This window comes from Scyliorhinus torazame, chromosome 7 (assembly GCF_047496885.1).
Source record: "Scyliorhinus torazame isolate Kashiwa2021f chromosome 7, sScyTor2.1, whole genome shotgun sequence".
In the NCBI taxonomy this organism is placed as follows: domain Eukaryota; kingdom Metazoa; phylum Chordata; class Chondrichthyes; order Carcharhiniformes; family Scyliorhinidae; genus Scyliorhinus; species Scyliorhinus torazame.
Window position 1 is genome coordinate 170401905 of NC_092713.1, and position 27549 is coordinate 170429453.

Here is a 27549-nt window from a genome sequence, read left to right on the forward strand (position 1 = left end):
CATCTATCTCAATCAGCAGAACACTCCTTCTTCATAGAATCATAGAATCATAGAGCACAGAAAAAGGCTGTTCAGTCCATCATGTCTGTACTGGCTCTTTGAAAGAGTTATCCACTCCCCTGCTCGTTCCCCATTTGCCTGATTTTTATTTATTTATTTTTCAAGAATATCATCTCTTATGAGAGTTACAGTTGAATCTGCTTCCACCACCGTTTTAGGCAGCGTCATACCAACTCGCCAAGTTCCAACAATTCTCCTCATCTGCTGCCAACTTTTTTGTTTTATGCCAATTATCATCAACTCGTAATTCATTTTCTTGGTGCGAAGTTCAGCTGTTGCATAAATGCGATGGGTTAAAAGTGATTGGATTCAGTGAAGTTCCATGGGATGAGGAGGTACTGATTAACTTCCCACCATGTGAGCAGTACCTAGCAGAGCAAGCATGAGTCAGAGGGAGGGAGCGAGGGAGGGAGACATGCACTCCATGCATCTGGATTATGCATTTTGCCCTCAATAAAGAAACAGTTTCTCTCACTTCCTTTTCTCTTTACACAAATCCACGCCTCCAATTTAATATCTTAGCCCCATCCAAATGTTGAACTGTCTGCCATTGGCTCCGACCATTTTGAATTTTCAACTGCGCCCTGCAAATCTGAGTGTAACATCTTCCTAGCCTGCTGGAGTTGTCAATGATGTGTTGGGCTAGAACCCCAGGCCTGGAAACTATAGGCAGGGTGCTGTGTTCAAAAGTGGAATGTTAAAGTGAGTGTGTGTGCATATGTAAGTGTGTGCGTATGTTTGTGAGTTTGTGTGTGTGGCCTGTCAATGTCTTTGTTACTTCTTGACTCGGCTATTCCAACACACACCTGGGCTGGCCTCCAACATTCTACTTTCTATCAATGTGAGCTCATCCAACATTCTGCTGCACAGCTAACTCACCATCAGTGACCTACTCACTGACCTACACTGGTGTCTGGTCAAGCAATGGCTTGATTGTAAAAATTGGGTGGGATTCTCCAATCGCTGCCGCCGAAATCGGGAAAGGCAATTGGGCGGAGAATCGGTTCTGACGCCAAATTCGTGGCACGCGCCGATTTGCCGATTCTCCGTCACTCCGACAGCGGCCATCCTGCTGCGTACCCACTGACCACCCACCTTGGCCCCTGGTTCTGCAGAGTGACACAGGCTGCATGGGTCCCCCCCCCCCTGCATGCACCCCCCAAACCCAGCCACCACCACTGGTGGCCCACCGAGGGCAACACCCACAGTAGCCCCTGGCGAGGGCAGTGCCAGCCAAAGGTACACCTGACATCAGGGATATGGCACCAGAGACAACGGGCCCCATGGTGCAAGGGGTGCGGGGGCAGAGGCCACAGTGCCAACCAATGCCCCAAGTAGCCCGGTGGACATGGGAGTATGCACCACGCTAACATGTCGACCTTTCACCCCATTGAGACAATGGATATTAGAATATAACCAGCAATGGTGGCCTCCCTGCTGATTGCCGCAGCCCTGGGGGATGCCCTGCGGCTGTATGAGCGGGTGCTGCTCAAGGAGGAGGAGGAAGCTGCAGCAGCAGAGACATGACTGCCGGATGATGGCACACCTGGCACCGCAGGGATAAGGTGAGGACACCCTCTCCCAGTGGCCATCAAGATGACGGACGCCCTGAATCTTTACGCGACGGGGTCCTTCCAGGCGCCGAGTGGGGTCTTGTCCGTGATCTCACCGACCTTGGTGCACAGGTGCATCACGGATGCCCTATATGCCCATCTGGATCACTACATCTATTTCAATGTGGACCAAGCCCCCAGCCCGAGCAGTGGGGTTCACTGCCATCGATGGGATGCCCCGGCTCCAGGGTGTGATCGACGGGATGCATGTCCCCATACGAGCATCAGCAGATGACAGGCCGCTCTACACCAACTGAAAGGGTTTCCACTCAATGAACGTGGAGCTGATATGTGACATCAGCTGCGTGTCATTCACCTCTGCGCCTGATACCCAGGCAGTGTGCACGACGCTTTCATCCTGACATGTTCAAGAAGCGCGCCCCCCCCCCCCCCCCCAACCCTCCCCACCGAGCTGAGGGATTGGCTCCTGGATGACAGAGGTTAGCCACTACGGTCGTGCCTGCTGACCCCTATCCGGAGGCCACAGACTGATGGGGAGACAACAACGCCCACACAGCGAACAGGGGCGTGATCGGACGGTGCTTCGACTTCCTGAAGATATGGTTCAGGTGCCTGGACTGCTCTGGAGAGGCCCTCCAGTATGATGCTGAGAGAGTCGCCCACGTCGTCCTCCACAATATCGCATAGCAGAGGGGCAATGTACTGGAGGAGGAGGATGAACGCCAGGCCATGTTCGATGAGGAGGATGCGGAGGAGGGTGAGGGTGTGCGGAACATTGATCCCAGGCAGGCCTGGGAGGCTGCATGACCTATGCGCCAGGGCCAACGCACATGGGAAGCTCTAATGCCTCCAAGTTCACCGACTAGGAAGGTGGTAGATGGGGGGGGATGGCCAAGGGCACTGACACCAGATCCCAAACCCACACTCCCTCACTTGCTGTCCCCCTGTCAACCCCCTTGTCTGAAATCCCCTCCGTGATACATACCTGCTGCATTGTGGGATGGGGACCCTGGGTTGGCAGTAACACCGGGTCTGGTCCATGAGATGGAGGAGGATGATGACAACCCGCTCAGTGATGAGCTCTGGTGCTCTGCATCGTACAACAACGTCTGACTCCTGCCCACGGTAACACATTCCAACATCCACCTGGGTGATCCCTGCAAGCGAGCCGGTCATTCCATCACATGGTCCCATCAGATCCCTTGGGTGGTGGGTGTAGGGATGGTTGTGGGGGTGAGAAGGAGGAGGAGCACTTACCACCCATCCCAACATCCATCCATTCCCCTCCCCCCAGCCAGCCCAGACCAGCCCACCCCTCACATACATCAGACAGTGCACTGAGGCAGGTTGTGAGTGGTAACAGGTGTTTATTGTGAACAAATATATACAGGTTTATGTCCTACCCCCTATAACTAAACTATGCCCTGCCTCATGCCAACTTAACTGGTGTCTTCTTTCCTGGCCTTACAGGCCCTAATGCTATGTCTAGGTGGATCCGAAGATGGGACAGCAGGAGTAGAGACTGCCTGCTGTAGTTTCCGCCCTGCGACATGGCGCCCGTTGGCGCTCGCCTTTTGGGGTGACCGAGCCTTGATTGGCCTGGCTGCTGCTCGGATGTCCCAGGTGGCGTGGTGCTGCCCTGTTCTGCCCGCTGCCCACCAAATGCACCAGGGAAAGGTGGGCGGGGGGGGGGGTGTTGGTACGAGGTGCTGTGGTGTTCCGACACCTCCCCTGCGGAAATCACAGGCACGGGCCCCATCATCTCCTCCTCCCTCGGGATGCCCGATGGCCCCCGGGCTACTCCATGGGACGGGGTTGTGAGCAGAGCTACTCCGAGGCTCGCCCGACACCTGGCACTGCCAGTCCTGGAGGCCGTCTCTGTTCTTGACGAGGGTCTGTATGCTCGTGGCCATGGAGCACAGGGATTGGAACATCTCCGTCTGGGACTGCACCACATTATGCTGTGACTATACCATCACCTTCTGGGTTTGTGTCACATCAGCCAGTGACTGTGCCATCTCCCTCTGGGACTGAGCCACCCTCCCTCTGTGTCTGCGTCACGTCGGCCAGCGGCTGGGCAATGCCACCGACATTCTCAGCCACGGTCCGCTGTGATTGGGCCACACTCAGGAGCGCCGCTGTAATTTCCAGGTGACTCTTGGACATGGTCACCTGTGAGGCCGTAACCCTGTCCTGGGCTTCGGCCAGCTCCTGCACAGAATGCTTCAGACCTTGGACATTCTGATCCATAGCCAAAATCGTTGACCCTAATGCCTTTGCCGCGGACGCCACCCGTGTGCTGTTGGCCTGGATGGCATGCATGGTTGACATGACCTCCTACTCCTGCACGCGGTTGGATTCCTCCATCTGCACCTGCAGGTACTGGATGCTCATCGACAACCCTTCATGTCGTCCCTGGCTCTGTGACTGCATCTCCACAATCAGTGGGGCCGTCTGTAGAAGCACGAGACCTGTCTGGACAGCAGCTAGATCCTTGGGTCGGCCTTCCCTCCATCCGTCCGCCCCCTCGGGAGTTCCTACCTCCATCTGCTGTACTGGGTCAACTGTTTGGTGTGTGCCACAGAGTGTCCAAGGTGCCTCGTCACTAACGGCACAGTAGCACAGTGGTTAGCACTGTTGCTTCACAGCCGCAGGGTCCCAGGTGCGATTCCCGGCTTGGGTCGCTGTCTGTGTCTACGTGGGTTTCTGCCAGGTGCTCCAGTTTCCTCCCAGTAGTCCTGAAAGACGTGCTGTTAGTTAATTTGGACATTCTGAATTCTACCTCCTGTGACCCGAACAGGCACCGGAATGTGGCGACTCGGGGATTTTCACAGTAATTTCATTGCAGCGTTAATGTAAGCCACTTGTGACAATAAAGATTATTATTATTAACATGGCCCATCAAGGTGAGTGTCTCTGTGATGGTGGAGGTGTTGGAGACAGCTGTGACGGAAAGTCACTGTCAACCTCCGACCCGAGCTCTGGGTCCTGAGTCTCGGGCGTAGGGCTGGTGTCCGGGCTGCTCGGCTCAGCGGGGGTTGGGGCTCCAGCTATGGCACTGGCTGGGGGCAGGGGACGCCAGGTGGACCCGCCTCATCACCAGCAGGTTCTGCAAGGCACAACACAAGATGCATGATTAGACCATGGGCCAGGGGTGGTGGGGGTGGGCGGAGGGGTAAGGATGGTGTTGGGGGGGATTGACACACATATCACTGAGAACCACAACTAAGCGGGGTCTCACTTCCTTGCCCGCGACCGAGCTCCACCTCGACAACCTCCATTTCCTCCGGGCTGCCAACCATGTCCAGGTCCCTCTGCTCTGCCATGGTGAGGGGCTGCAGGTCCGCCGGTCCCCTTCATGCCTTCTCCCGCTCCCGGCGGTTTTGCGCGGCCTTCTTCTGGGGCGGGGGGGCACACATAAAATGACTGTGTTGGACAATCCGACGCATGTAGCCCAGGGGACGGGTAGGTGATGGCTTCAGTGGCCAGGTCACCCGACCATGGCAGCCGGTATGGGTACCAGCATGTGGTGCAGGGTGGGGGTTCTGCCATCCTCCAGGGGGGGAGGGGGCTAGGGTTATGGGTGTGTGGGATGGACGTTAGTGCCAGGGGCACACTGCCTAATTACCCTAGCCGTCCTGAGGAGGTTGTGCAGTTTTTTCCGGCACAGCTGTCCGGATGGTAGTGCCCATGACGCTCACGGCCTCTGCCACTTGCGCCCAGGCACGACGAATGATGGCAGCTGATGGCCTCCTTCTTGGGCCGGGCTACAGGGTCATCCGCCTCTCCTCCACCGCGTCCAAGAAGATCTCTAACTCAGCATCTGTAAACCTCGGGGCTGCTCTCCTCGCTGCCATCTTGTTGGCTGGGATGGTGTGTGTGGGGGCAGAATTGTTTTTATGTGGCTGCAGCTTGTCAGCCTTTGGGTGTCAATCGCGAAACCGGCAAATCCGGCACCGTTTCCCATTAAAATTGATTGAGTTCATGTGGCGTCGGTGCTAGCCTCTTAGCAATAGCGGAATCGGTACAGATGCGCTGCCAGTTTTTCTCTTGTGAAAGTCCACTAATTCTAAGTTGGCGTCACACTTAGTCTCAGAAATGGAGAATCTTGCCCCACATCTTCGTTATTCAATCCCTCCTTGTTCTTGCTTCCCTCTGTCTCTGTAATATCTTTTGGCCCAACAACTCCCTGAGCTATCTACACTGGGCAGCATGGTAGCACAGTGGGTAGCACTGTTGCTTCACACCTCCAGGGTCCCAGGTTTGATTCCCGGCTTGGGTCACTGTCTGTGCGGAGTCTGCATGTTCTCCCCGTGTCTGTGTGGGTTTCCTCCGGGTGCTCCGGTTTCCTCCCACAACTCCCAAAAGACGTGCTTGTTAGGTGTATTTGGATATTCTAAATTCTCTCTCAGTGTACCCGAACAGGAGCCGGAATGTGGCGACTAGGGGCTTTTCACAGTAACTTTGTTGCAGTGTTAATGTAAGCCTACTTGTGACAATAAAGATTACTTTATTTTACTGATCTCATTGTGGCCCCCATCAGCATCTCTAATTTGAAATCACTGCTCCATTGGTGGCCAATACTTTGGAATGCACTCTCTGCACTCTGTGATTCTGCCTTTGATAAGACAATCCTTAAATCTTACATCTCTGCCAAAGAATTTGGTCCTAATATCCAGTTTTGCTTTATAGTAGTTCTGTGAAGCACCTGAGAATGTTTCATGCCCTTACAGACTCTGTATAAGGGTGTTGTGCGTTTGTGAGCGTGGGGTGTTTTGCGTGTAAGACAGCTTGTGGATGTATGAGCGTAAGTGTGAAGAAAATTACATGAACAAATATGAGTAGGAGTGCAAATGTGTGTGAGTGAGAGTGTGTGAGCACATGTGAGTGCGTTTATGAGTGAGTTTGAGAGTGTGTGTGATTGGAGTGCATATGAGTGAGAGTGTATAAGTGAGAGTGTGTGTGAGTGAGAGTGCAAGTGTGAGTGAGTGAGTCTGTGTGTGAGTGAGTGTGTGCAAGTGCTTGTGTGATTGAGTAAATGTGTGAGTGAGCGTGTGAGTGAGAGTGCCAGTGTGTGTGAGTGAATGAGTGTGTGTGTGTGCAAGTGAGTGCATGAGTAATGCAAGTGTGTGGGAGTGTGTGAGTGAGCGTGTGAGTGAGAGCACAAGTGTGTATGTGAGTGAGAGTGTGTGACTGCATGCAAGTGTATGTTTGCGAGTGAATGTGTGAGTGAATGCGAGTGCGAGCGTGTGTGTGTCTGAGTGAGTATGTGTGCGTGAGTGCGAGTGTGCTCGAGTTAATGAGAGAGTAAATGTGAGTGTGAGTGTGTGTGAGTGAGTGTGTGTGACTGTGTGCTTGAGCGTGTGGGCTTGAGTGCGAGTGAGAGTGTGTTGATATGAGTGAGTGAGAGAGTCTGTATGAGTGTATGCGAGTGACTGAGTGAGCGTGTGAGTGCGTGTGACTGCGAGCGTGTGTCTCTGAGTGAATGTGAGTGCAAGCATGTGTGATTGTGAGTAGTAATGCCTGTCTCTGTGTGAGTGAATGTGTATGTGTGTGTGTGCTTGAGAGTGAATGTGAGAGTAAATCAATCAGTAGCTAGTGGTGTCCCTCAGGGATCAGTGTTATGCCCACAATTGTTCACAATTTACATAGATGATTTGGAGTTGGGGACCAAGTGCAATGTGTCCAAGTTTGCACACGACACTAAGATGAGTGGTAAAGCAAAAAGTGCAGAGGATACTGGAAGTCTGCAGAGGTATTTGGATAGTTTAAGTGAATGGGCTAGGATCTGACAGATGGAATACAATGTTGACAAATGTGAGATTACCCATTTTGGTAGGAATAACAGCAAAAGGGATTATTATTTAAATGATAAAATATTAAAACATGCTGCTATGCAGAGGGACCTGGGTGCCCTAGTGCATAAGTCGCAAAAAGTTGGTTTACAGGTGCAACAGGTGATTAAGAAGGCAAATGGAATTTTGTCCTTCATTGCTAGAGGGATGGAGTTTAAGACTAGGGAGGTTATGCTGCAATTGTATAAGGTGTTAGTGAGGCCACACCTGGAGTATTGTGTTCAGTTTTGGTCTCCTTACTTAAGAAAGGACGTACTGGTGCTGGAGGGTGTGAGATTACCCTCCAGCTAGCTAGATTCACTAGGTTAATTCCAGAGTTGAGGGGGTTGGATTACGAGGAGAGGTTGAGTAGACTGGGACTGTACTTGTTGGAATTTATAAGGATGCGGGGTGATCTTATAGAAACATATAAAATTATGAAGGGAATAGATAGGATAGATGCGGGCAGGTTGTTTCCACTGGTGGGTGAAAGCAGAACTAGGGGGCATAGCCTCAAAATAAGGGGAAGTAGATTTAGGACTGAGCTCAGGAGGAACTTCTTCACGCAAAGGGTTGTGAATCTATGGAATTCCTTGCCCAGTGAAGCAGTTGAGGCTCCTTCATTAAATGTTTTTAAGATAAAGATAGATAGTTTTTTGAAGAATAAAGGGATTAAGGGTTATGGTGTTCGGGCCGGAAAGTGGAGCTGAGTCCACAAAAGATCAGCCGTGATCTCATTGAATGGCGGAGCAGGCTCGAGGGGCCAGATGGCCTACTCCTGGTCCTAGTTCTTATGTTCTAAATGTGAATGTGAGTGTGTGCCAGTGTGAGTGAGTGTGTGCGTGAGTGAGCGTGGGTAACTGTGTGTGCTTGAGTGTGTGGGTGTGAGTGAGGGTGTGTGTAAATGTGAGTGAGTGCGAGTGTGTGTGTGAGTGAAAGTGTGTTTGAGTGGGTGTAGTGAGTGTGAGTATGTGTGTGGGAGTTCATGTGTGTGTGAGTGTTTGTGAGTTCGAGAGAATGGATGTTGAGTGTGTGCGTGCATGAGTGAAAATGTGAGTGTGCTCGAGTGTGTGTGTGAGAGTGTGAGACTGTGTGCAAGTGTGACAGTGTGTGTGAGCATCTGGGTGTGTGTAGTGGGTGTCAGTGGACATGAGTATGTGTGCGTGTGAGTGGGAGTGCGCGTGTGTGTCAGTTAAAGTGTGCATATTTGATTGCGGGTGTGCATGAGTAGCTGTTGAGTGAGAGTGCATGTGAGAGTGGGTGTGAGTATGTGTGTGTGAGAGTCGGTGTGTGAGGATGTGTGTATGTGTGGGTGTGTGAGGATGTGTGTATGTGTGGGTGTGTGAGTGGGTGTGTGAGGGGTGTGTGAGTGAGTGGTTTTGAGAGTGGGTGTGAGAGTGTGTGAGTATGTGTGTGTGTGAGAGAGTCAGTGTGTGAGTGGGTGTGTGAGTGGATGTATGGGTGTGTGAGTGGGTGTGAGAATGGGTGTGAGAGTGGGTGTGGACTGCCCTCAAACAGTAGCATCCAGAGACGCAGGCTGATGTCCAGGATGAGGGTACACTCTACGACCCAGTGGTCCCAACAGCTGAAAAAGCCACTGGCATCAAGGCAAATGGCTACCCAAAAATGTCAGGAGTCAGGCAGCTCCTGGGAATATTAAGATGTTCTCAATCTGTGGATTGGATCTATATAGAAAGCGAGGTGAAGTGTAAAGAGAGATCTGGCAGCTGCATATCTGAGATACTGTCTCTTTAAAGGAAGCCCATCATTCCTCAATCCGAAAGGGGCAACCACTGGGTGGTAAGTCAATATGAAGCAAACCTTGCAGGCCACCCTACAAGGGCACTTCCTCCCCAGTCCTAAAGGGGGCGCGATCGTACACACTATTGTATACATGTCCTTATAGTGAATCCTTCCGCTACAAAGAAAGCACATTTGGTTAGGCAACAGTTGAATAGGAGACAGTCTCTATCACCTAGAAGACAGCACAGTGCTAATCCTGTGGGTGAAAACATTGCCTTATTCTGCTTCAGGCTGAGAGCGTGAGGTAACGATGGCAGCAAGCGCTTCACAAATGTGACTGATTATAGAGACAAATAGCTGTCACATGGGGTAACCAAGAGGTGTAATCTCTTGCCTTTTTATCTGTCATTTGTTTCAGTGCTTTACAGTTCTCTTGACTGCAGGATCCAGTGAATTTGAGTCCCGGGGGAGTTCTGAAGATTGACTGATCCCAGCAATTAGAGTGTCTGTGAAAGTCATCAGAAAAGCCATAGGCCTTCATCTTCAAGACCAGGACATCTAATCCTGTGGTTACTGCTGGGAAAAGAAGTTTCCAGAAAATTGTCTAGCATTATCTGACACTTGGGTTTATCTTCACCACATCATTCTCTTCCCTCAGGTTAAGGAAAGAACATCCAATTTCAGGTTAACGAGATATCTCCCTGAGAGAAAGGGGACTGAGAGACACCAGTCAGTGTATAGTTTTCTCCCTGAGAGAGAGGGGACTGAGAGACACCAGTCAGTGTATAGATATCTCCCTGAGAGAGAGGGGACTGAGAGACACCAGTCAGCATATAGATATCTCCCTGAGAGAGAGGGGACTGAGAGACACCAGTCAGTGTATAGATATATCCCTGAGAGAGAGGGAATGAGAGACACCAGTCAGTGAATAGATATCGCCCTGGGAGAGAGGGGACTAAGAGACACCAGTCAGTGAATAGATATCTCCCTGAGAGAGAGGGGACTGAGAAACACCAGTCAGTGAAGAGGTATCACCCTGGGAGAGAGGGGACTAAGAGACACCAGTCAGTGAATAGATATCGCCCTGGGAGAGAGGGGATAGAGAGACAACAGTCAGTGAATAGATATCACCCTGGGAGAGAGGGGACTAAGAGACACCAGTCAGCGAATAGATATCTCCCTGGGAGAGAGGGTTCAGAGAGATACCAGTCTGTGTACAGATATTGCAATGGGAGAGGGGACTGAGAGACACCAGTCAGTGTATAGATATCTCCCTGAGAGAGAGGGACTAAGAGACACCAGTCAGTGTACAGATATCTCCCTGAGAAAGAGGGGACTGAGAGATACCAGTCAGTGGATAGATATATCCATGGGAGAGAGGGGACTGAGAGACACCAGTCTGTATACAGATATCTCCCTGAGAGAGAAGGGACTGATAGACACCAGTCAGTGTATAGATATCTCCCTGAGAGAGAGCGACTGAGAGACACCAGTCAGTGTATAGATATCTCCCTGGGATAGAGGGGACTGCGAGATACCAGTCAGTGTACAGATATCTCCCTGAGAGAGGGGACTGAGAGACAGTAGTCAGTGAATAGATATCTCCCTGGGGGAGAAGGGACTGAGAGACACCAGTCAGTATACAGGTATCGCCCTGGGAGAGGGGACTGAAAAACACCAGTCAGTGTACGGATATCTCCCTGAGGGAGAAGGGACTGAGAGACACCAGTCAGTGTATGGATATCTCCCTGAGAGAGGGGACTGAGAGACACCAGTCAGTGTACAGATATCTCCCTGAGAGAGAAGTGACTGAGAGACACCACTCTGTGTACAGATATCTCCCTGAGAGAGAGGGAGTAAGAGACACCAGTCAGTGTACAGATATCTCCCTGAGAGAGTGGACTGAGAGACACCAGTCTGTGAATAGATATCCTCTGAGAGATGGGACTGAGGGACACCAGTCAGTGTACAGATATCTCCCTGGGACAGAGGGAACTGAGAGACACCAGTCTTTGCACAGATAACTCCCTGAGAGAGGGGACTGAAAGACACCAGTCAGTGAATAGATATCTCCCTGAAAGAGAGGGAACTGAGAGACACCAGTCAGTGTACAGGTATCTCCCTGAGAGAGGGGACTGAGAGACACCACTCTTTGGACAGATATCTCCCTGAGAGAGAGGGACTGAGAGACACCAGTCTGTGTACAGATATCTCCCTGAGAGAGAGGGGACTGAGAGACACCAGTCAGTGTACAGATATCTCCCAGAGAGAGGGAACTGAGAGACCTCAGTCTGTGTACAGATATCTCCCTGAGAGAGAGGGGACTGAGAGACACCAGTCAGTGTCAGATATCCCCTTGAGAGAGGGAACTGAGAGACACCAGTCAGTATACAGATATCTCCCAGAGAGAGGGGACTGAGAGACACCAGTTCTTGTACAGATGTCTCCCTGAGAGAGGGGACTGAAAGAAACCAGTCAGTGAATAGATATCTCCCTGAGAAAGAGGGAACTGTGAGACACCAGTCAGTGTACAGGTATCTCCCTGAGAGAGGGGACTGAGAGACACCACTCTTTGTACAGATATCTCCCAAGAGAGAGGGGACTGAGAGACACCAGTCAGTGTACAGATATCTCCCTGGGAGAGAGGGGACTGAGAGACACCAGTCAGTGTGCAGATATCTCCCTGGGAGAGAGGGGACTGAGAGACACCAGTCAGTGTACAGATATCTCCCTGAGAGAGAAGAGACTGATAGACACCAGTCAGTGTATAGATATCTCCCTGAGAGAGAGCGACTGAGAGACACCAGTCAGTGTTTAGATATCTCCCTGGGATAGAGGGGACTGAGAGATACCAGTCAGTGTACAGACATCTCCCTGAGAGAGGGGACTGAGAGACAGTAGTCAGTGAATAGATATCTCCCTGGGGGAGAAGGGACTGAGAGACACCAGTCAGTATACAGATATCGCCCTGGGAGAGGGGACTGAAAAACACCAGTCAGTGTACGGATATCTCCCTGAGAGAGAAGGGACTGAGAGACACCAGTCAGTGTATGGATATCTCCCTGAGAGAGGGGACTGAGAGACACCAGTCAGTGTACAGATATCTGCCTGAGAGAGAAGTGACTGAGAGACACCAGTCTGTGTACAGATATCTCCCTGAGAGAGGGGACTGAGAGACACCACTCTTTGGACAGATATCTCCCTGAGAGAGAGGGACTGAGAGACACCAGTCTTTGGACAGATATCTCCCTGAGAGAGAGGGACTGAGAGACACCAGTCTGTGTACAGATATCTCCCTGAGAGAGGGGACTGAGAAACACCAGTCTGTGTATAGATATCGCCCCGGGGGAGAGGGGACTGAGAGACCCAGGTCTGTGTACAGATATCTCCCTGAGAGAGAGGGGACTGAGAGACACCAGTCAGCATACAGAAATCTCCCTGAGAGAGAGGGAACTGAGAGACACCAGTCAGTGGACAGATATCTCCCAGAGAGAGGGAACTGAGAGACACCAGTCTGTGTACAGATATCTCCCTGAGAGAGGGGACTGAGAAACACCAGTCTGTGTATAGATATCGCCCTGGGAGGGGACTGAGAGACCTCAGTCTGTGTACAGATATCTCCCTGAGAGAGAGGGGACTGAGAGACACCAGTCAGTGTACAGATATCCCCTTGAGAGAGGGAACTGAGAGACACCAGTCAGTGTACAGATATCTCCCAGAGAGAGGGAACTGAGAGACACCAGTCAGTGTACAGATATCTCCCTGAGAGAGAGGGAACTGAGAGACACCAGTCAGTGTACAGGTATCTCCCTGAGAGAGGGGACTGAGAGACACCAGTTTTTGTACAGATGTCTCCCTGAGAGAGGGGACTGAGAGACACCAGTCAGTGTACAGATATCTCCCTGGGAGAGAGGGGACTGAGAGACACCAGTCAGTGTGCAGATATCTCCCTGGGAGAGAGGGGACTGAGAGACACCAGTCAGTGTATGGATATCTCCCTGAGAGAGGGGACTGAGAGACACAAGTCAGTGTACAGATATCTCGCTGGGAGAGAGGGAACTGAGAGACACCAGTCTGTGTATAGATATCTCCCTGGGAGAGAGAAACTGAGAGACATCAGTCTGTGTACAGATATCTCCCTGGGAGAGAAGGGACTGAGAGACACCAGTCTGTGAATAGATATCTCCCTGGGATAGAGGGGACGGAGAGATACCAGTCAGTGTACAGATATCTCCCTGAGAGAGGGGACTGAGAGACAGTAGTCAGTGAATAGATATCTCCCTGGGAGAGAGGGGACTGAGAGACACCAGTCAGTATACAGATATCTCCCTGAGAGAGAGGGGTCTGAGAGACACCAGTCAGTGTACAGATATCTCCCTGGGAGAGAGGGGACTGAGAGACACCAGTCAGTGTATGGATATCTCCCTGAGAGAGGGGACTGAGAGACACCAGTCAGTGTACAGATATCTCCCTGAGAGAGAAGTGACTGAGAGACACCAGTCAGTGTATAGATATCTCCCTGGGAGAGAGGAGTCTGAGAGGCACCAGTCAGTGGACAGATATCGCCCTGACAGAGGGGACTGAGAGACACCAGTCAGTGTACAGATATCTCCCTGATAGAGAGGGACTGGTAGACACCAGTCAGTGTATAGATATCTCCCTGAAAGAGAGGGAACTGAGAGACACCAGTCAGTGTACAGGTATCTCCTTGAGAGAGGGGACTGAGAGACACCAGTCTTTGTACAGATATCTCCCTGAGAGAGAGGGACTGAGAGACACCAGTCTGTGTACAGATATCTCCCTGAGAGAGGGGACTGAGAAACACCAGTCTGTGTATAGATATCGCCCAGGGAGAGAGGGGACTGAGAGACCCCAGTCTCTGTACAGATATCTCCCTGAGAGAGAGCGGACAGAGAGACACCAGTCAGTGTACAGATATCCCCTTGAGAGACGGGACTGAGAGACACCAGTCAGTGAACAGATGTCTCCCTGAGAGAGGGGACTGAGAGACACCAGTCAGTGTACAGATATCTCCCTGAGAGAGAGAGGGAACTGAGAGACACCAGTCAGTGTACAGATATCTCCCAGAGAGAGGGAACTGAGAGACACCAGTCTGTGTACAGATATCTCCCTGAGAGAGGGGACTGAGAAACACCAGTCTGTGTATAGATATTGCCCAGGGAGAGAGGGGACTGAGAGACTCCAGTCTGTGTACAGATATCTCCCTGAGAGAGAGGGGACTAAGAGACACCAGTCAGTGTACAGATATCCCCTTGAGAGAGGGGACTGAGAGACACCAGTCAGTGAACAGATGTCTCCCTGAGAGAGGGGACTGAGAGACACCAGTCAGTGTACAGATATCTCCCTGAGAGAGGGGACTGAGAGACACCAGTCAGTGTACAGATATCTCCCTGGGAGAGAGGGAACTGAGAGACACCAGTCTGTGTATAGACATCTCCCTGGGAGGCAGGGGACTGAGAGACATCAGTCTGTGTACAGATATCTCCCTGGGAGCGAGGGGACTGAGAGACACCAGTCAGTGTACAGATATCTCCCTGGGAGAGAGGGAACTGAGAGACACCAGTCTGTGTATAGACATCTCCCTGGGAGGCAGGGGACTGAGAGACATCAGTCTGTGTACAGATATCTCCCTGGGAGCGAGGGGACTGAGAGACACCAGTCAGTGTACAGATATCTCCCTGAGAGAGAAGTGACTGAGAGACACCAGTCAGTGTATAGATATCTCCCTGGGAGAGAGGAGTCTGAGAGGCACCAGTCAGTGGACAGATATCGCCCTGACAGAGGGGACTGAGAGACACCAGTCAGTGTACAGATATCTCCCTGATAGAGAGGGACTGGTAGACACCAGTCAGTGTATAGATATCTCCCTGAAAGAGAGGGAACTGAGAGACACCAGTCAGTGTACAGGTATCTCCTTGAGAGAGGGGACTGAGAGACACCAGTCTTTGTACAGATATCTCCCTGAGAGAGAGGGACTGAGAGACACCAGTCTGTGTACAGATATCTCCCTGAGAGAGGGGACTGAGAAACACCAGTCTGTGTATAGATATCGCCCAGGGAGAGAGGGGACTGAGAGACCCCAGTCTCTGTACAGATATCTCCCTCAGAGAGAGCGGACAGAGAGACACCAGTCAGTGTACAGATATCCCCTTGAGAGACGGGACTGAGAGACACCAGTCAGTGAACAGATGTCTCCCTGAGAGAGGGGACTGAGAGACACCAGTCAGTGTACAGATATCTCCCTGAGAGAGAGAGGGAACTGAGAGACACCAGTCAGTGTACAGATATCTCCCAGAGAGAGGGAACTGAGAGACACCAGTCTGTGTACAGATATCTCCCTGAGAGAGGGGACTGAGAAACACCAGTCTGTGTATAGATATTGCCCAGGGAGAGAGGGGACTGAGAGACTCCAGTCTGTGTACAGATATCTCCCTGAGAGAGAGGGGACTAAGAGACACCAGTCAGTGTACAGATATCCCCTTGAGAGAGGGGACTGAGAGACACCAGTCAGTGAACAGATGTCTCCCTGAGAGAGGGGACTGAGAGACACCAGTCAGTGTACAGATATCTCCCTGAGAGAGGGGACTGAGAGACACCAGTCAGTGTACAGATATCTCCCTGGGAGAGAGGGAACTGAGAGACACCAGTCTGTGTATAGACATCTCCCTGGGAGGCAGGGGACTGAGAGACATCAGTCTGTGTACAGATATCTCCCTGGGAGCGAGGGGACTGAGAGACACCAGTCTGTGAATAGATATCTCCCTGGGAGAGAGGGGACTGAGAGACACCAGTCAGTGTCCAGATATCTCCATGGGATAGAGGGGACTGAGAGACACCAGTCTGTGTATAGATATCTCCCTGGGAGAGAGGAGACTGAGAGACACCAGTCTGTGTACAGAGAGACACCAGTCTGTGTACAGATATCTCCCTGGGAGAGAGAGGACTGAGAGACACCAGTCAGTATATAGATATCTCCCTGAGAGAGGGACTGAGAGACACCAGTCAGTGTATAGAGATCTCCCTGAGAGAGAGGGGACTGAGAGACACCAGTCTGTGTTTAGATATCTCCCTGGGAGAGAGGGGACTGAGAGACACCAGTCAGTGTATCGATCTATCCCTGGGAGAGAGGTTACTGAGCGACACCAGTCAGTGTATAGATATCTCCCTGGGAGAGAGGATACTGAGAGGCACCAGTCAGAGTACAGATATCGAACTGAGAGAGGGGACTGAGAGACACCAGTCAGTGTATAGATATCTCCCTGGGAGAGAGGAGACTGAGAGGCACCAGTCAGTGGACAGATATCGCCCTGACAGAGGGGACTGAGAGACACCAGTCAGTGTACAGATATCTCCCTGGGAGAGAGGGGACTGAGAGACACCAGTCAGTGTACAGATATCTCCCTGAGAGAGAAGGGACTGATAGACACCAGTCAGTGAACAGATATCTCCCTGAGAGAGAGGGACTGAGAGACACCAGTCAATGTATAGATATCTCCCTGGGATGGAGGGGCCTGAGAGACACCAGTCAGTGCACAGATATCTCCCTGGGAGAGAGGGGACAGAGAGACACCAGTCAGTGTACAGATATCTCCCTGGGAGAGAGGGGACTGAGAGACACCAGTCAGTGTATGGATATCTCTCTGAGAGAGGGGACTGAGAGACACCAGTCAGTGTACAGATATCTCCCTGGGAGCGAGGGGACTGAGAGACACCAGTCAGTGTACAGATATCTCCCTGAGAGAGAAGTGACTGAGAGACACCAGTCAGTGTATAGATATCTCCCTGGGAGAGAGGAGTCTGAGAGGCACCAGTCAGTGGACAGATATCGCCCTGACAGAGGGGACTGAGAGACACCAGTCAGTGTACAGATATCTCCCTGATAGAGAGGGACTGGTAGACACCAGTCAGTGTATAGATATCTCCCTGAAAGAGAGGGAACTGAGAGACACCAGTCAGTGTACAGGTATCTCCTTGAGAGAGGGGACTGAGAGACACCAGTCTTTGTACAGATATCTCCCTGAGAGAGAGGGACTGAGAGACACCAGTCTGTGTACAGATATCTCCCTGAGAGAGGGGACTGAGAAACACCAGTCTGTGTATAGATATCGCCCAGGGAGAGAGGGGACTGAGAGACCCCAGTCTCTGTACAGATATCTCCCTCAGAGAGAGCGGACAGAGAGACACCAGTCAGTGTACAGATATCCCCTTGAGAGACGGGACTGAGAGACACCAGTCAGTGAACAGATGTCTCCCTGAGAGAGGGGACTGAGAGACACCAGTCAGTGTACAGATATCTCCCTGAGAGAGAGAGGGAACTGAGAGACACCAGTCAGTGTACAGATATCTCCCAGAGAGAGGGAACTGAGAGACACCAGTCTGTGTACAGATATCTCCCTGAGAGAGGGGACTGAGAAACACCAGTCTGTGTATAGATATTGCCCAGGGAGAGAGGGGACTGAGAGACTCCAGTCTGTGTACAGATATCTCCCTGAGAGAGAGGGGACTAAGAGACACCAGTCAGTGTACAGATATCCCCTTGAGAGAGGGGACTGAGAGACACCAGTCAGTGAACAGATGTCTCCCTGAGAGAGGGGACTGAGAGACACCAGTCAGTGTACAGATATCTCCCTGAGAGAGGGGACTGAGAGACACCAGTCAGTGTACAGATATCTCCCTGGGAGAGAGGGAACTGAGAGACACCAGTCTGTGTATAGACATCTCCCTGGGAGGCAGGGGACTGAGAGACATCAGTCTGTGTACAGATATCTCCCTGGGAGCGAGGGGACTGAGAGACACCAGTCTGTGAATAGATATCTCCCTGGGAGAGAGGGGACTGAGAGACACCAGTCAGTGTCCAGATATCTCCATGGGATAGAGGGGACTGAGAGACACCAGTCTGTGTATAGATATCTCCCTGGGAGAGAGGAGACTGAGAGACACCAGTCTGTGTACAGAGAGACACCAGTCTGTGTACAGATATCTCCCTGGGAGAGAGAGGACTGAGAGACACCAGTCAGTATATAGATATCTCCCTGAGAGAGGGACTGAGAGACACCAGTCAGTGTATAGAGATCTCCCTGAGAGAGAGGGGACTGAGAGACACCAGTCTGTGTTTAGATATCTCCCTGGGAGAGAGGGGACTGAGAGACACCAGTCAGTGTATCGATCTATCCCTGGGAGAGAGGTTACTGAGCGACACCAGTCAGTGTATAGATATCTCCCTGGGAGAGAGGATACTGAGAGGCACCAGTCAGAGTACAGATATCGAACTGAGAGAGGGGACTGAGAGACACCAGTCAGTGTATAGATATCTCCCTGGGAGAGAGGAGACTGAGAGGCACCAGTCAGTGGACAGATATCGCCCTGACAGAGGGGACTGAGAGACACCAGTCAGTGTACAGATATCTCCCTGGGAGAGAGGGGACTGAGAGACACCAGTCAGTGTACAGATATCTCCCTGAGAGAGAAGGGACTGATAGACACCAGTCAGTGAACAGATATCTCCCTGAGAGAGAGGGACTGAGAGACACCAGTCAATGTATAGATATCTCCCTGGGATGGAGGGGCCTGAGAGACACCAGTCAGTGCACAGATATCTCCCTGGGAGAGAGGGGACAGAGAGACACCAGTCAGTGTACAGATATCTCCCTGGGAGAGAGGGGACTGAGAGACACCAGTCAGTGTATGGATATCTCTCTGAGAGAGGGGACTGAGAGACACCAGTCAGTGTACAGATATCTCCCTGGGAGAGAGGGGACTGAGAGACACCAGTCAGTGTATGGATATCTCCCTGAGAGAGGGGACTGAGAGACACCAGTCAGTGTACAGATATCTCCCTGGGACAGAGGGGACTGAGAGACACCAGTATGTGTATAGATATCTCCCTGGGAGAGAGGTGACTGAGAGACAACAGTCTGTGTACACATATCTCCCTGGGATAGAGGGGACTGAGAGACACCAGTCTGTGTATAGATATCTCCCTGGGAGAGAGGGGACTGAGAGACACCAGTCTGTGTACAGAGAGACACCAGTCTGTGTACAGATATCTGCCTGGGAGAGAGAGGACTGAGAGACACCAGTCAGTGTATAGATATCTCCCTGAGAGAGGGACTGAGAGACACCAGTCAGTGTATAGATATCTCCCTGAGAGAGAAGGAACTGAGTGACACCAGTCGGTGTACAGAGAGACACCAGTCTGTGTACAGATATCTGCCTGGGAGAGAGGGGACTGAAAGACACCAGTCAGTGTATAGATATCTCCCTGGGAGAGAGGAGACTGAGAGGCACCAGTCAGTGTACAGATATCGCACTGAGAGAGGGGACTGAGAGACACCAGTCTGTGTACAGATATCTCCCTGAGAGAGGGGACTGAGAAACACCAGTCTGTGTATAGATATCGCCCCGGGAGAGAGGGGACTGAGTGACCCCAGTCTCTGTACAGATATCTCCCTGAGAGAGAGGGGATTGAGAGACACCAGTCAGTGTACAGATATCTCCCTGAGAGAGAGGGAACTGAGAGACACCAGTCAGTGTACAGATATCTCCCAGAGAGAGGGAACTGAGAGACACCAGTCTGTGTACAGATATCTCCCTGAGAGAGGGGACTGAGAAACACCAGTCTGTGTATAGATATCGCCCTGGGAGGGGACTGAGGGACCCCAGTCTGTGTACAGATATCTCCCTGAGAGAGAGGGGACTGAGAGACAGCAGTCAGTGTACAAATATCCCCTTGAGAGAGGGAACTGAGAGACACCAGTCAGTGTACAGATATCTCCCAGAGAGAGGGAACTGTGAGACACCAGTCAGTGTACAGATATCTCCCTGAGAGAGAGGGAACTAAGAGACACCAGTCAGTGTACAGGTATCTCCCTGAGAGAGGGGACTGAGAGACACCAGTTTTTGTACAGATGTCTCCCTGAGAGAGGGGACTGAAAGAAACCAGTCAATGAATAGATATCTCCCTGAGAAAGAGGGAACTGTGAGACACCAGTCAGTGTACAGGTATCTCCCTGAGAGAGGGGACTGAGAGACACCACTCTTTGTACAGATATCGCCCAAGAGAGAGGGGACTGAGAGACACCAGTCAGTGTACAGATATCTCCCTGGGAGAGAGGGGGCTGAGAGACACCAGTCAGTGTGCAGATATCTCCCTGGGAGAGAGGGGACTGAGAGACACCAGTCAGTGTATGGATATCTCCCTGAGAGAGGGGACTGAGAGACACCAGTCAGTGTACAGATATCTCGCTGGGAGAGAGGGAACTGAGAGACACCAGTCTGTGTATAGATATCTCCCTGGGAGAGAGGGGACTGAGAGACATCAATCTGTGTACAGATATCTCCCTGGGAGAGAAGGGACTGAGAGACACCAGTCTGTGAATAGATATCTCCCTGGGATAGAGGGGACGGAGAGATACCAGTCAGTGTACAGATATCTCCCTGAGAGAGGGGACTGAGAGACAGTAGTCAGTGAATAGATATCTCCCTGGGGGAGAGGGGACTGAGAGACACCAGTCAGTATACAGATATCTCCCTGAGAGAGAGGGGTCTGAGAGACACCAGTCAGTGTACAGATATCTCCCTGGGAGAGAAGGGACTGAGAGACACGAGTCAGTGTACGGATATCCCCCTGAGAGAGAAGGGACTGAGAGACACCAGTCAGTGTATGGATATCTCCCTGAGGTGACTGAGAGACACCAGTCAGTGTACAGATATCTCCCTGAGAGAGAAGTGACTGAGAGACACCAGTCTGTGTACAGATATCTCCCTGAGAGAGAGGGACTAAGAGACACCAGTCAGTGTACAGATATCTCCCTGAGAGAGTGGACTGAGAGACACCAGTCTGTGTATAGATATCTCCCTGGGAGATGGGACTGAGGGACACCAGTCAGTGTAGAGATATCTCCTTGGGAGAGAGGGAACTGAGAGACACCAGTCTGTGTATAGATATCTCACTGGGATATAGGGGACTGAGAGACACCATTCTAAGTATAGATATCTCCCTGGGAGAGAGGGAACTGAGTGACACCAGTCAGTGAAAGGTATCTCCCTGAGAGACACCAGTCTGTGTACAGATATCTCCCTGAGAGATGGGACTGAGGGACACCAGTCAGTGTACAGATATCTCCCTGGGACAGAGGGAACTGAGAGACACCAGTCTTTGCACAGATAACTCCCTGAGAGAGGGGACTGAAAGACACCAGTCAGTGAATAGATATCTCCCTGAAAGAGAGGGAACTGAGAGACACCAGTTAGTGTACAGGTATCTCCTTGAGAGAGGGGACTGAGAGACACCAGTCTTTGTACAGATATCTCCCTGAGAGAGAGGGACTGAGAGACACCAGTCTGTGTACAGATGTCTCCCTGAGAGAGGGGACTGAGAAACACCAGTCTGTGTATAGATATCGCCCAGGGAGAGAGAGGACTGAGAGACCCCAGTCTGTGTACAGATATCTCCCTGAGAGAGAGGGGACTGAGAGACACCAGTCAGTGTACAAATATCCCCTTGAGAGAGGGAACTGAGAGACACCAGTCAGTGTACAGATATCTCCCAGAGAGAGGGAACTGTGAGACACCAGTCAGTGTACAGATATCTCCCTGAGAGAGAGGGAACTTAGAGACACCAGTCAGTGTACAGGTATCTCCCTGAGAGAGGGGACTGAGAGACACCAGTTTTTGTACAGATGTCTCCCTGAGAGAGGGGACTGAAAGAAACCAGTCAATGAATAGATATCTCCCTGAGAAAGAGGGAACTGTGAGACACCAGTCAGTGTACAGGTATCTCCCTGAGAGAGGGGACTGAGAGACACCACTCTTTGTACAGATATCGCCCAAGAGAGAGGGGACTGAGAGACACCAGTCAGTGTACAGATATCTCCCTGGGAGAGAGGGGGCTGAGAGACACCAGTCAGTGTGCAGATATCTCCCTGGGAGAGAGGGGACTGAGAGACACCAGTCAGTGTATGGATATCTCCCTGAGAGAGGGGACTGAGAGACACCAGTCAGTGTACAGATATCTCGCTGGGAGAGAGGGAACTGAGAGACACCAGTCTGTGTATAGATATCTCCCTGGGAGAGAGGGGACTGAGAGACATCAATCTGTGTACAGATATCTCCCTGGGAGAGAAGGGACTGAGAGACACCAGTCTGTGAATAGATATCTCCCTGGGATAGAGGGGACGGAGAGATACCAGTCAGTGTACAGATATCTCCCTGAGAGAGGGGACTGAGAGACAGTAGTCAGCGAATAGATATCTCCCTGGGGGAGAGGGGACTGAGAGACACCAGTCAGTATACAGATATCTCCCTGAGAGAGAGGGGTCTGAGAGACACCAGTCAGTGTACAGATATCTCTCTGGGAGAGAAGGGACTGAGAGACACGAGTCAGTGTACGGATATCCCCCTGAGAGAGAAGGGACAGAGAGACACCAGTCAGTGTATGGATATCTCCCTGAGGTGACTGAGAGACACCAGTCAGTGTACAGATATCTCCCTGAGAGAGAAGTGACTGAGAGATACCAGTCTGTGTACAGATATCTCCCTGAGAGAGAGGGACTAAGAGACACCAGTCAGTGTACAGATATCTCCCTGAGAGAGTGGACTGAGAGACACCAGTCTGTGTATAGATATCTCCCTGGGAGATGGGACTGAGGGACACCAGTCAGTGTACAGATATCTCCTTGGGAGAGAGGGAACTGAGAGACACCAGTCTGTGTATAGATATCTCCCTGGGATATAGGGGACTGAGAGACACCATTCTGAGTATAGATATCTCCCTGGGAGAGAGGGAACTGAGTGACACCAGTCAGTGAAAGGTATCTCCCTGAGAGACACCAGTCTGTGTACAGATATCTCCCTGAGAGATGGGACTGAGGGACACCAGTCAGTGTACAGATATCTCCCTGGGACAGAGGGAACTGAGAGACACCAGTCTTTGCACAGATAACTCCCTGAGAGAGGGGACTGAAAGACACCAGTCAGTGAATAGATATCTCCCTGAAAGAGAGGGAACTGAGAGACACCAGTTAGTGTACAGGTATCTCCTTGAGAGAGGGGACTGAGAGACACCAGTCTTTGTACAGATATCTCCCTGAGAGAGAGGGACTGAGAGACACCTGTCTGTGTACAGATGTCTCCCTGAGAGAGGGGACTGAGAAACACCAGTCTGTGTATAGATATCGCCCAGGGAGAGAGGGGACTGAGAGACCCCAGTCTGTGTACAGATATCTCCCTGAGAGAGAGCGGACTGAGAGACACCAGTCAGTGTACAGATATCCCCTTGAGAGAGGGGTCTGAGAGACACCAGTCAGTGAACAGATGTCTCCCTGAGAGAGGGGACTGAGAGACACCAGTCAGTGTACAGATATCTCCCTGGGAGAGAGGGAACTGAGAGACACCAGTCAGTGTACAGATATCTCCCAGAGAGAGGGAACTGAGAGACACCAGTCTGTGTACAGATATCTCCCTGAGAGAGGGGACTGAGAAACACCAGTCTGTGTATAGATATCGCCCTGGGAGAGATGGGACTGAGAGACACCAGTCTGTGTTTAGATATCTCCCTGCGAGAGAGGGGACTGAGAGACAGCAGTCAGTGTATCGATCTATCCCTGGGAGAGAGGGTACTGAGAGACACCAGTCAGTGTATAGATATCTCCCTGGGAGAGAGAATACTGAGAGTCACCAGTCAGTGTACAGATATCGCACTGAGAGAGGGGACTGAGAGACACCAGTCAGTGTATAGATATCTCCCTGGGAGAGAGGAGACTGAGAGGCACCAGTCAGTGGACAGATATCGCCCTGACAGAGGGGACTGAGAGACACCAGTCAGTGTACAGACAGCTCCCTGATAGAGAGGGACTGATAGACACCAGTCAGTGTATAGATATCTCCCTGTGAGAGGGGACTGAGAGACACCAGTCTGTGTACATATATCTCCCTGGGAGAGAGGGGACTGAGAGACACCAGTCAGTGTACAGATATCTCCCTGAGAGAGAAGGGACTGATAGACACCAGTCAGTGAACAGATATCTCCCTGAGAGAGAGGGACTGAGAGACACCAGTCAATGTATAGATATCTCCCTGGGATGGAGGGGCCTGAGAGACACCAGTCAGTGCACAGATATCTCCCTGGGAGAGAGGGGACAGAGAGACACCAGTCAGTGTACAGATATCTCCCTGGGAGAGAGGGGACTGAGAGACACCAGTCAGTGTATGGATATCTCTCTGAGAGAGGGGACTGAGAGACACCAGTCAGTGTACAGATATCTCCCTGGGAGAGAGGGGACTGAGAGACACCAGTCAGTGTATGGATATCTCCATGAGAAAGGGGACTGAGAGACACGAGTCAGTGTACAGATATCTCCCTGGGAGAGAGGGGACTGAGAGACACCAGTATGTGTATAGATATCTCCCTGGGAGCGAGGGGACTGAGAGACAACAGTCTGTGTACAGATATCTCCCTGGGATAGAGGGGACTGAGAGACACCAGTCTGTGTATAGATACCTCCATGGGAGAGGGGGGACTGAGAGACACCAGTCTGTGTACAGAGAGGCACCAGTCAGTGTACAGATATCTCCCTGTGAGAGGGGACTGAGAAACACCAGTCTGTGTATAGATACCGCCCCGGGAGAGAGGGGACTGAGAGACCCCAGTCTGTGTACAGATATCTCCCTGAGAGAGAGGGGACTGAGAGACACCAGTCAGTGTACAGATATCTCCCTGAGAGAGAGGGAACTGAGAGACACCAGTCAGTGTACAGATATCTCCCAGAGAGAGGGAACTGAGAGACACCAGTCAGTGGACAGATATCTCCCAGAGAGAGGGAACTGAGAGACACCAGTCTGTGTACAGATATCTCGCTGAGAGAGGGGACTGAGAAACACCAGTCTGTGTATAGATATTGCCCTGGGAGGGGACTGAGAGACCCCAGTCTGTGTACAGATATCTCCCTGTGAGAGAGGGGACTGAGAGACATCAATCTGTGTACAGATATCTCCCTGGGAGAGAAGGGACTGAGAGACACCAGTCTGTGAATAGATATCTCCCTGGGATAGAGGGGACGGAGAGATACCAGTCAGTGTACAGATATCTCCCTGAGAGAGGGGACTGAGAGACAGTAGTCAGTGAATAGATATCTCCCTGGGGGAGAGGGGACTGAGAGACACCAGTCAGTATACAGATATCTCCCTGAGAGAGAGGGGTCTGAGAGACACCAGTCAGTGTACAGATATCTCCCTGGGAGAGAGGGGACTGAGAGACACGAGTCAGTGTACGGATATCTCCCTGAGAGAGAAGGGACTGAGAGACACCAGTCAGTGTATGGATATCTCCCTGAGGGGACTGAGAGACACCAGTCAGTGTACAGATATCTCCCTGAGAGAGAAGTGACTGAGAGACACCAGTCTGTGTACAGATATCTCCCTGAGAGAGCGGGACTAAGAGACACCAGTCAGTGTACAGATATCTCCCTGAGAGAGTGGACTGAGAGACACCAGTCTGTGTATAGATATCTCCCTGGGAGATGGGACTGAGGGACACCAGTCAGTGTACAGATATCTCCCTGGGACAGAGGAAACTGAGAGACACCAGTCTGTGTATAGATATCTCCCTGGGATAGAGGGGACTGAAAGACACCATTCTGAGTGTAGATATCTCCCTGGGAGAGAGGGAACTGAGTGACACCAGTCAGTGAAAGGTATCTCCCTGAGAGACACCAGTCTGTGTACAGATATCTTCCTGAGAGATGGGACTGAGGGACACCAGTCAGTGTACAGATATCTCCCTGGGACAGAGGGAACTGAGAGACACCAGTCTTTGCACAGATAACTCCCTGAGAGAGGGGACTGAAAGACACCAGTCAGTGAATAGATATCTCCCTGAAAGAGAGGGAACTGAGAGACACCAGTCAGTGTACAGGTATCTCCTTGAGAGAGGGGACTGAGAGACACCAGTCTTTGTACAGATATCTCCCTGAGAGAGAGGGACTGAGAGACACCAGTCTGTGTACAGATATCTCCCTGAGAGAGGGGACTGAGAAACACCAGTCTGTGTATAGATATCGCCCAGGGAGAGAGGGGACTGAGAGACCCCAGTCTGTGTACAGATATCTCCCTGAGAGAGAGCGGACTGAGAGACAACAGTCAGTGTCAGTGAACAGATGTCTCCCTGAGAGAGGGGACTGAGAGACACCAGTCAGTGTACAGATATCTCCCTGAGAGAGAGGGAACTGAGAGACACCAGTCAGTGTACAGATATCTCCCTGAGAGAGGGGACTGAGAAACACCAGTCTGTGTATAGATATCGCCCTGGGAGAGAGGGGACTGAGAGACACCAGTCTGTGTTTAGATATCTCCCTGGGAGAGAGGGGACTGAGAGACACCAGTCAGTGTATCGATCTATCCCTGGGAGAGAGGGGACTGAGAGACACCAGTCAGTGTATCGATCTATCCCTGGGAGAGAGAGTACTGAGAGACACCAGTCAGTGTATAGATATCTCCCTGGGATAGAGGGGACTGAGAGACACCAGTCTGTGTATAGATATCTCCATGGGAGAGGGGGGACTGAGAGACACCAGTCTGTGTACAGAGAGACACCAGTCTGTGTACAGATATCTGCCTGGGAGAGAGGGGACTGAAAGACACCAGTCAGTGTATAGATATCTCCCTGGGAGAGAGGAGACTGAGAGGCACCAGTCAGTGTACAGATATCTCCCTGAGAGAGGGGACTGAGAAACACCAGTCTGTGTATAGATACCGCCCCGGGAGAGAGGGGACTGAGAGACAGCAGTCAGTGTATCGATCTATCCCTGGGAGAGAGGGTACTGAGAGACACCAGTCAGTGTATAGATATCTCCCTGGGAGAGAGGATACTGAGAGTCACCAGTCAGTGTACAGATATCGCACTGAGAGAGGGGACTGAGAGACACCAGTCAGTGTATAGATATCTCCCTGGGAGAGAGGAGACTGAGAGGCACCAGTCAGTGGACAGATATCGCCCTGACAGAGGGGACTGAGAGACACCAGTCAGTGTACAGATATCTCCCTGATAGAGAGGGACTGGTAGACACCAGTCAGTGGATAGATATCTCCCTGTGAGAGGGGACTGAGAGACACCAGTCTGTGTACATATATCTCCCTGGGAGAGAGGGGACTGAGAGACACCAGTCAGTGTACAGATATCTCCCTGAGAGAGAAGGGACTGATAGACACCAGTCAGTGAACAGATATCTCCCTGAGAGAGAGGGACTGAGAGACACCAGTCAATGTATAGATATCTCCCTGGGATGGAGGGGCCTGAGAGACACCAGTCAGTGCACAGATAT

General features: G+C 51.5%; 1 protein-coding gene across 1 annotated transcript in view; it reads right to left on the reverse strand.

Moving 5' to 3' along the window:
* LOC140426708 (probable voltage-dependent R-type calcium channel subunit alpha-1E) overlaps window positions 1-27549 on the reverse strand; it is a 1526345-nt gene that overhangs the window by 96937 nt on the left and 1401859 nt on the right. The window lies entirely within an intron of this gene.